The 8,372-nt window shown below is 42.5% G+C and overlaps 1 long non-coding RNA gene across 1 annotated transcript; it reads right to left on the reverse strand.

The window, feature by feature from the left end:
- Positions 1-5,756: 5,756 nt before the first annotated feature.
- Positions 5,757-7,904, reverse strand: LOC111825345. Its single transcript, XR_002828507.1, has 3 exons — positions 7,815-7,904; positions 7,030-7,231; positions 5,757-5,830 (listed from the first exon to the last, which is right to left on the reverse strand). It is a non-coding gene; the product is annotated as an uncharacterized LOC111825345 (long non-coding RNA).
- Positions 7,905-8,372: the final 468 nt, after the last annotated feature.

Consider the following 8,372-nt stretch of genomic DNA (forward strand, 5'->3'; position numbering starts at 1 on the left):
TAATTAGGCATAATGGCTTGGGTTGATTTCTGGGTTCTCTGTTCTCTTCCATTGGTCTATATGTTTGTTCTTGTGCTAGTACCAGGCTGTTTTGAGAACAGTGGCTTTGTAATATGACTTGATATCTGGTATTGTGATCCCTCCAAATTTGTTCTTCCAAAATTATACTTTTCCTACATACTTAATTTTAATTACACAAAATATGTCTATGTAAGTAAAAACAGGTAAACTAATTTGTTAATTTTTTAACATGTGTATTCAGAAAACCTACTTTATTATATAACAGTCTTTCAGCTTTAACGGACACCCCCTTGCCCAATTAGTCCATTATATTGAGGTTTTACTGTAGTTACAAAACTTTTGGAAAGGTGAGAGAAATAGAAAGGGGAAGGTGTGGAAACCGAGAGGGGAGTGTCTGCAGGAAGGCAGGACCACTCCCAAGGCTGGAGGAAAAAAAGTGGTGGTGATGTTATCAGAGCCCAGAAGTGTCTGGCATCTGACACTGTGTGGAGCTGCGGATGCTGCTGGAGCTGGCCACTGCCCCAGCCACCGATGCTGTTGCTGGAACTGCCGAGGCTCCTGGAGCCCACAGCCTCTGTTTGCTACCACAGCCACTGCCAGAAGCTTTTAAAAAAAGGGTCTCTTCCTCATCCAGTTTCCCACCAGTGCTTCCCACTGGCAGCATCTAACTGAGCCAGCTGGCAAAGGAGTCTGAGAAACTCAAGTCAGGATTCCAGCCACCTCCAACAGTGCACACAAAGGCGGGAATGGTACTAGTGCCAATAAGCCACTAAATCCCATATTCTTTACAAATACACATTCCTTTTTTTCTACAAAGGCAATATGTTTCCATTAGAGAATAATTAGAAAATACAAACAGGGCATTAAAAACTGCCATATTCATGCCCTGACCGGTTTGGCTCAGTGGATAGAGCGTCGGCCTGCGGACTGAAGGGTCCCGGGTTCGATTCTGGTCAAGGGCATGTACCTTGGTTGCGGGTGCATCCCCAGTGGGGAGTGTGCAGGAGGCAGCTGATCGATGTTTCTAACTCTCTATCCCTCTCTCCTCCTCTCTGTAAAAAATCAATAAAATATATATTTTTTTAAAAAAACAAAACTGCCATATTCCCACTTACCCAGAAACAATCATTAATAGCATCTTGGGGTCTCTCTCTCTCTCTCTCTCTCTCTCTCTCTCTCAAAAAGGGACTCTTACTCTACATTCGGTTCTATAACGCACTGTACAAAATTTTTGCTATAAAACACTTGCTGGACATTTACTTTGTTCCAACTAGTTTCCAGTATTGAGTATTTATGTTCTACCAACATTTTCCTATTATAAATATAAAAAGGGAATTATTGCTTGAAAACAAATTTGCAATTTATAAAAACAATTTATAAAGAATATAATCATAATCTGTATTTTGACTATTATGAGATTGTTTGCTTAGGTAGAAAGAGAAAACTAACTATTTTAAACATAAGGTAAAATGCCAGGTCTTTCCTATCCTGTTCATTTCTTTTGTTGGGGAGCAAAAAGCACTGTAGAATTTCCGAGCTGGGAATGCATGCAGGCCAGAGCCGGGGAGGAGCGTGATTTGCAGGCTGTTCTAGAACCGTCCTGCTGCCCTCTCTGTCTCTCTTCATGGAGTCAGACCTCTGATGAGAAAGCTGGTCTTCTGGAGTGTGCAGAAGGGTGACATGGAGACAAGGTGCCTTTAAGAGTAGACCCATTACTATGGCCACTTGGCAACCATTTCTCATATGTTATCTGTTAGAATGTTTTTGACTACTAGTGGCTGGACTTCCATTGGCTTTAAAAGTGAAGAAATGTATTATCTCACATAACGAGAAGTCCAGAGGTAGGACAGGCTCCCAGAATAGTGAGATAAGCCATTCAGTGATGTCACCAAGGGCTCAAGTCCTTTCAACACTCGGTCCTGCCTTTCTGGGTGTTGGCTCCATCCCGAGACTGGCTCCCTTCTTGGTGACTAGATGGCTGCCAGAGGCCACAGAGCTACCTGCTTCCTTGTCCACGTTTGGCAGGATATCAATTCTTTTCAGCTTAAGCAGACCAGTGGTTTCAATACTGTTGTACATTAAAATCACCAGGAGTGTTTTTGAATTATTTATGTATTAATATTTCATTTTAATTTTGTTTTATTTATTTATTTACTATTGTATTTTTTAACTGTCTAGGCCTTATCTTTAATTTTTTAAAAAAATTGATTTGGTTGAGAGAGAGGAAGGTGAGAGAGAGAAACATCGATTGCTTGCCTCCTGTGTGCACCCTGATTGGTGACTAAACATGAAGCCTGAGTATGTGCCCTGACTGGGAATCAAACGTGCCACCTGTTGGTGGTATAGGACGACACTCCAACCACCTGAGCCACACCGCCCAGGACCTTGGCCTTGTCTTTAGAAAATTAATTTATTATTCCAGGGTGGGGCCCAGCTGGAGGTAATTTTTAAAAGCTCCCAAGTGATTCTCATGTACAGCCAGGACAGAGAACCACTGGATTATGCTGGTTTAGGTGACCTGCCTATTGCTAGACTAACAGTCACCAGGATAATACTGATTAGCTTAGGAAAGTGGATCTCAGAATATGCTCCCTTTCTCCCCCCCCTCCCCCCGCCCCCCCAACAGAAGCAGCTCCAGGGAGCCTGTCAGAAATGCAAACTGATAATGGTGCCTGATAAGCACCACCCAGACCTATTAATTCAGAAACTCTGGGGGTGGGGTCAGCAATTTGTGTTTTAATAAGCTTTATTCTGATGGACTCCCTGCCTCATACCAGTCAAGCTCCTTCTGTGGAGCTGGGGAGCAGGGAAATGTGTGAGCAAAAGCTGAGGTCTTTGGGGCAGTGAGTCCCGGGGCACTGGACCCTTGAGCACTCCCTCCTCCCAGCACAGGCCAGAGACAGAAAAAGGGATCAGCACCTGAATCCGGGAGACTCCTGGCTGTGCAGAGAAGGCCTCTGAATGTTGCCACCAAGCCTAAGTCCCTGCAATGGGCTCTCAGGAGCAGAAGAAGCCATGTTCTGTTGGTATCCAATCCTTTTACCCCAGGGGACTCTAGAAGTTTCTAGGAGCTAAAGGACTGAAAAGACTGACTTGGCGTACACTTTCCCGAAAACATTGTGAACTAATTTTAACCACAGTGCAATTTCACTAGGGTCCTGGAAAAGAAAAAGACCATTAGGTAAAAACAAAGGAGATCTGCATACAATAAGGACTTTAGTTAATAATATATCAGTATTCATTTATAAACTGTGACATATGTACCATACTCATGTCACATGTCTACAGGGGAAACGGGGTGTGGGGTTTATGGGAACTCTGTGAAATCAACTTTCTTTCCTGCAGATCTAAAACTGTTCTAAAATAAAAGGTTCTTTTAAATATGACACATTAAGAGGTGAAATTCTAACAGATGGAAACACCTTTGTAAAGGGTTTATTAAAATTAAGCATAAATGTCTCTTCAAAATGCTCCATATTAATATAACCTTGACACTGTTATATTTTCACGATTGATACCATGTTTTTGTTTTTGTTTTTTTGCCATGTTTTTAGCCAGGGCAAATGCTTGTTGAACATTTTCAGTTTAAACAAGAGCTGAATTTGAAACTATTAATGAAATTCCTGATATGCCACATTCTCAGAATCTGCACATGGCCAGAATTATCAAAGAGCTAATGGGAGAGGCATAACCTTGTCCATGTGCTTAGGAAGAATTACGAACCTATATAAAAAGTCACTTCCTTTCCCCTCAGACTCGGAAAGGAGGAGGGCGGCTGGACTCCACGGGGGATGGGCTATAGTCAAAGGCATCTTACTCAGAACCCAGTTCATAGTGAGCTCAGGCAGACATCCCCCTCAGGCGCTGTCCTGTTGTTCCAGCAGCTCCATTTCAGTTAAATGTGATTCCTGTGTCCTGAGGGGTGACCCATGCAATCCCGTGGACAGAGGGGTGGCTCATTCCCAATGACTCATCTCAGCAGAGTGTACATCAGTGGAATGTGCAATTCCTGGAAACACTGGGCCATAATTGGAATGGAGCAAGGAGCAAGGAGCAAATCTTATAGTTTGGAAGGCTCCCCTCAATGTAGTCCGCTGAGTAATTTATGGTAAGTTTTGCTTACAAGTACTAGCAAGGAAACTGATAACTAAGATGGTCCTTGCAGGGTCAGAGTGTTATTATTAAGAGTCATAACAAAAAGAGCACTGAGGGGCAGTTCCGGTGGGGGCGGCCTCCCCAGGACAACATGCCTCTCACTAGGCCCTTCTTCACCCCGCTCCAGAAGAGGAGCAGCGGGAACACCAGAAGCACCTGGTGCAGAGCCCCAGTTCCCACTTCATGCCTGTGACACGCCCAGGACGCTATAAAACCACCACTTGTTGGCCCTGCACAAAAGGCCGTTTCCTGTGTAGGCTGCTCACTGTCCTCTGTCGGTCAACAGGAGGAAAAGCAAGGCTGACAGAGGATGCTCTTTCAGAAGCAAGCAGCACTGAAAGCACTCCGAATCAAGATGAGTAGGGAACCAGCCCACATTTTGGATAAAAAATAAAGTACTTAAGGGCAAAACTGTTGCCGTGCCAAGCAAGTAGCTTGAAATAATGTTCCCCCCTGATCTTGCTATGTTGGAATCTCTCAGATTTTTTCTGTCATTGTTTTACTCTCTCACTATGTGACCTTGAACACATTCCTTAGCCTCTCTCTCTCTCTCTCTCTCTCACTCTCTCTCTCTCTCTCTCCCCCCCCTCATTTTTATCTTCACAATGGGGAATATTAATAGTACCTATTTCTTGGCAGTGTTATATGAATTCATCAAAGTAATGTTTACAACACTTTTAGAAGAGTGCCTAGAATATGGTGTTAACAAAAGTGTTTGTTTAATAAATTAATGAATAAATAAGATAGCCCTTGCTCACACTGAAGTCCTTCAATGCAACAATAGACCTCTTGATGATATCGCATGGCAAAAACACAGAAAATAATGCTCAGGGAGGGAGCCTCAGGCATGGCAGGACATTGAAGGAGAAGAAGAAACAGAACATTTTCATGAGAAATAAAAGTGAATGTGATGGAAAACTCCCCTATTATTGGAGGAAATGTAAAATGACGCAGCCCTTTCGAAAACAGTTTAGCAGTACCTCAAAAAGTTAAACACAGAGTTACCATATGACCCAGCAATTCCACTCTTAGGTCTATACCCCAAAGAATTGAAAGCAGGTACTCAATAACCAAAAGATGGAAACAACCAAATGTTCATTAGCTTATGACTGAATAAACAAATGTGGTCTATCCGTATAATAGACTATTATTCCGTCATACAAGAGAACAAAGTGCTGATAAATGGTGCAACGTGGATGAACCTGGGAAACAGTTTACTGAGTGAAAGAAACCAGACACAAAAGGTCCCACGTCCCACGATTCTACTTATAGGGACTATCCAGCATTGGTAATTCATAGCCACTGAAGGCAGGTTGGTGGCTGTTCAGAGCTGGGTAATTGGGGAGTAACTGCTTAATGGGTGGAGGGTTTTCTTTTCTGGTGGTAAACATGTTTGGAACTAGAGAGTGGCAGTGGTTGCACAAGTTTGTGAATGTACTAAATGCCATTGAATTGTTCAGTTTATAAGGGTTCATTTTATGTTTAGTAAGTCTTACATCATAAAAAATCATACATACGTAAGTGGGACCAGAGTGAGTGCTGTGTTTGTTCTCGTTGAGAATACAGAACATTCCAGACTCCTCTTCCACTCACCAGAAACCTTATTTGAGAAAGTTATCTAATGGCCATCCCCTCTGGGCCCTGGTTTCAGTATCTGTAAGAAAATGGAAGTGGACTGGGTGATTACGAGGAGCCCTTTCATTTCAAATTCTAAGGCAGAGAAATTCAACACCCCTCTTTTCTCCCTGTCTCATCCACAGGCTTGGAAACAACTGCATCTGAACTGCAGATGTATACTGGAAGACAATGAATGTTGTAATTAAATTATAGGGAAATTAATTTGTTTTAGTTATTCGTTATAATATTAGTTATTACAATGACACAAATTAATGGGCAAATAACTAAAACAAATGCACGTTAGCAATGAGCTTGGAGTTTGCCACTGTGATACTTAGGCTCGGAGCCCATGCACGGCTCCAGCCTGTCTGTACCCTCCATGTAAGCACACACTGTGCTTTTGCCAGTCACAGTATCTCAAGCTCTCCAGCCAAGTGCAGTGCTGGCAGAATCACGTTGATTGGGAGGCCCTTGATTGATTAATCAGTGCCTTGCCAAGCAGGATGGTGACGAGAAATTAAATACCCTTCTGAACGGCCTACTCTTTGCAACCAAGTAATCTAGAACAGCTCGAGGCCATCAATCATTAGAACATGCCATAGACCACTGCTCTAATTACAACTAGACTAGTTAGAACTTTACTCTAAAATTATTGAAATGTTATTTGAATAGTAATTTGAATAGTAAGCCAAATTTACCCAGTCCTGGGACTTAAAGTCTGGGAGGTGGGTATGTAATTTTCTGCATATTACCCATCACAGCATGAGTCCACAAGTTGTTGAGGACAGGCCATTGTGAACATCACTAATTCGTGTAGTTGCTAGGAGTCAGAGCCGTCTCAATGGCGCATGGCACACACACCTCCACTACTGCTACTGCAGGTTACCGGTCTTCTGTAAATTCCTTCCTAATGATTCCTAGGAGTCTCAGGTGCATCTACATAGACTTCAGCTGGAAGCATTTCAGCCATCTACCAAGGTTTATCAGTCACCCCCCACCCCTTAAATTCTGGTTTCTTCAGGGATATCTACTTTGGAGGTCTACAACAGTCCCCAAAGCTGCACCAACCGGAAGCCACAGTCTATCCAGGCCCACATTGTTAGATAACTATTAGCTGCTAATTTCAGGAGGTCCAAGCATGTGGGCTCCCGGCCTCATGGAGCAGCTGAGAGAATTTAGATAGCGCCTTGAGGCTGGCCAAGTCAAGCCTCCTGAAAGGTCATACCAACGACTTACCCTCTTGGCTGAGAGCCTCTCTCAATATAACTGGAAGTTCCACCAGTTTCCCATTGACTACTCTTCTTGAACGTTCCTTCTAGCTACTTCTTTCCATCACGGAGCAGCAGCGTCCCTTTCCTCTTCCACTCTTTGTTCTTGGCCTGGACTTCATTCTGTTCCTCCTTTCATATTTCTCCTCTCACATGCAGAGAGGAGAAGGCTATAGGAAGGAGAATAAAAGTGAAAAAGCTGGAGGGGATTGTGTACAAATTAAGCAATGCCTGTAAACCCTGTACATCCTTCTATTCAACTTAGATGAAGAAACTGAGTGCAAATTACTGTAAAATTAAAAATATGAAAATAGCTTTGCATCCAACTTATGAATCTTGTTTTCCTGATTTTGATCTCTGGTGTTCATTAGGAAATAAATAAAATAAAAAAAACCCATAAAGCAGTCAGCTTATCTTTGGGTAACTAAAAACTCTTCTGGTCGTCCTGACCAGTTTGGCTCAGTGGATGGAGCATCGGCCTGCGGACTGAAGGGTCCCGGGTTTGATTCTGGTCAAGGGCATGTACCTTGGTTGTGGGCACATCCCCAGTGGGGGTGGGCAGGGGGCAGCTGATCGATGTTTCTCTCTCATCGATGTTTCTAACTCTCTATCCCTCTCCCTTCCTCTCTGTAAAAAATCAATAAAATATATTAAAAAACAAAAAACAAAACAAAACTCTTCTGGTGATATTCCTCCCTCCCTTCCTGTAGGGAAAGTGAGATGAGAACATAGTCTATATTTTGGGCGATATACCTAAACTGGCTGTTACACAAGCATGTGATTAATTTTGAAGGCTGACTTTCAGAACACCATATTTGAGTAAACTTGAAAGATAAGTCAATGAAAACATCCAGCAAAGCAAAATAGATATTTTCCCGTTTCAATCAGATATCAGATATGACCCAGCATTTCTTCATCCCATTTCAATCAGATATCAGATATGACCCAACATTTCTTCATGTTCAACCCTCTGAACACAGAGGGTCTTGAATACAGTAGTGGTTAGCGAAATGTTTGTTAATTTTAGTTAAAATGGAATTTCTCTCAGTCGCTCAGTGGCTTGAACTTCCTGACTTGAGGAAAAGGGAATAAGGAAAGGCATCATGATGATAAAGCTAGAAAGAGATCACTATTTAAAATACAGATAATTTGTTCCTGGGTTTATTACTTTGTTCAAAAGCCTGTGAGGTGAGCAGCCAGAATGTGGCAGTAAACTGTGCTATTAATTCCATTTATATTTTCAGAGCTGGGAGTCTGGTTTTCAAGTTTGTTCTTGGACTTTATGCAAAACATATGCAAATCTATAGCATT

The sequence above is a fragment of the Myotis lucifugus genome, unplaced genomic scaffold (genome assembly GCF_000147115.1).
Source record: "Myotis lucifugus unplaced genomic scaffold, Myoluc2.0 scaffold_22, whole genome shotgun sequence".
Taxonomy (NCBI): domain Eukaryota; kingdom Metazoa; phylum Chordata; class Mammalia; order Chiroptera; family Vespertilionidae; genus Myotis; species Myotis lucifugus.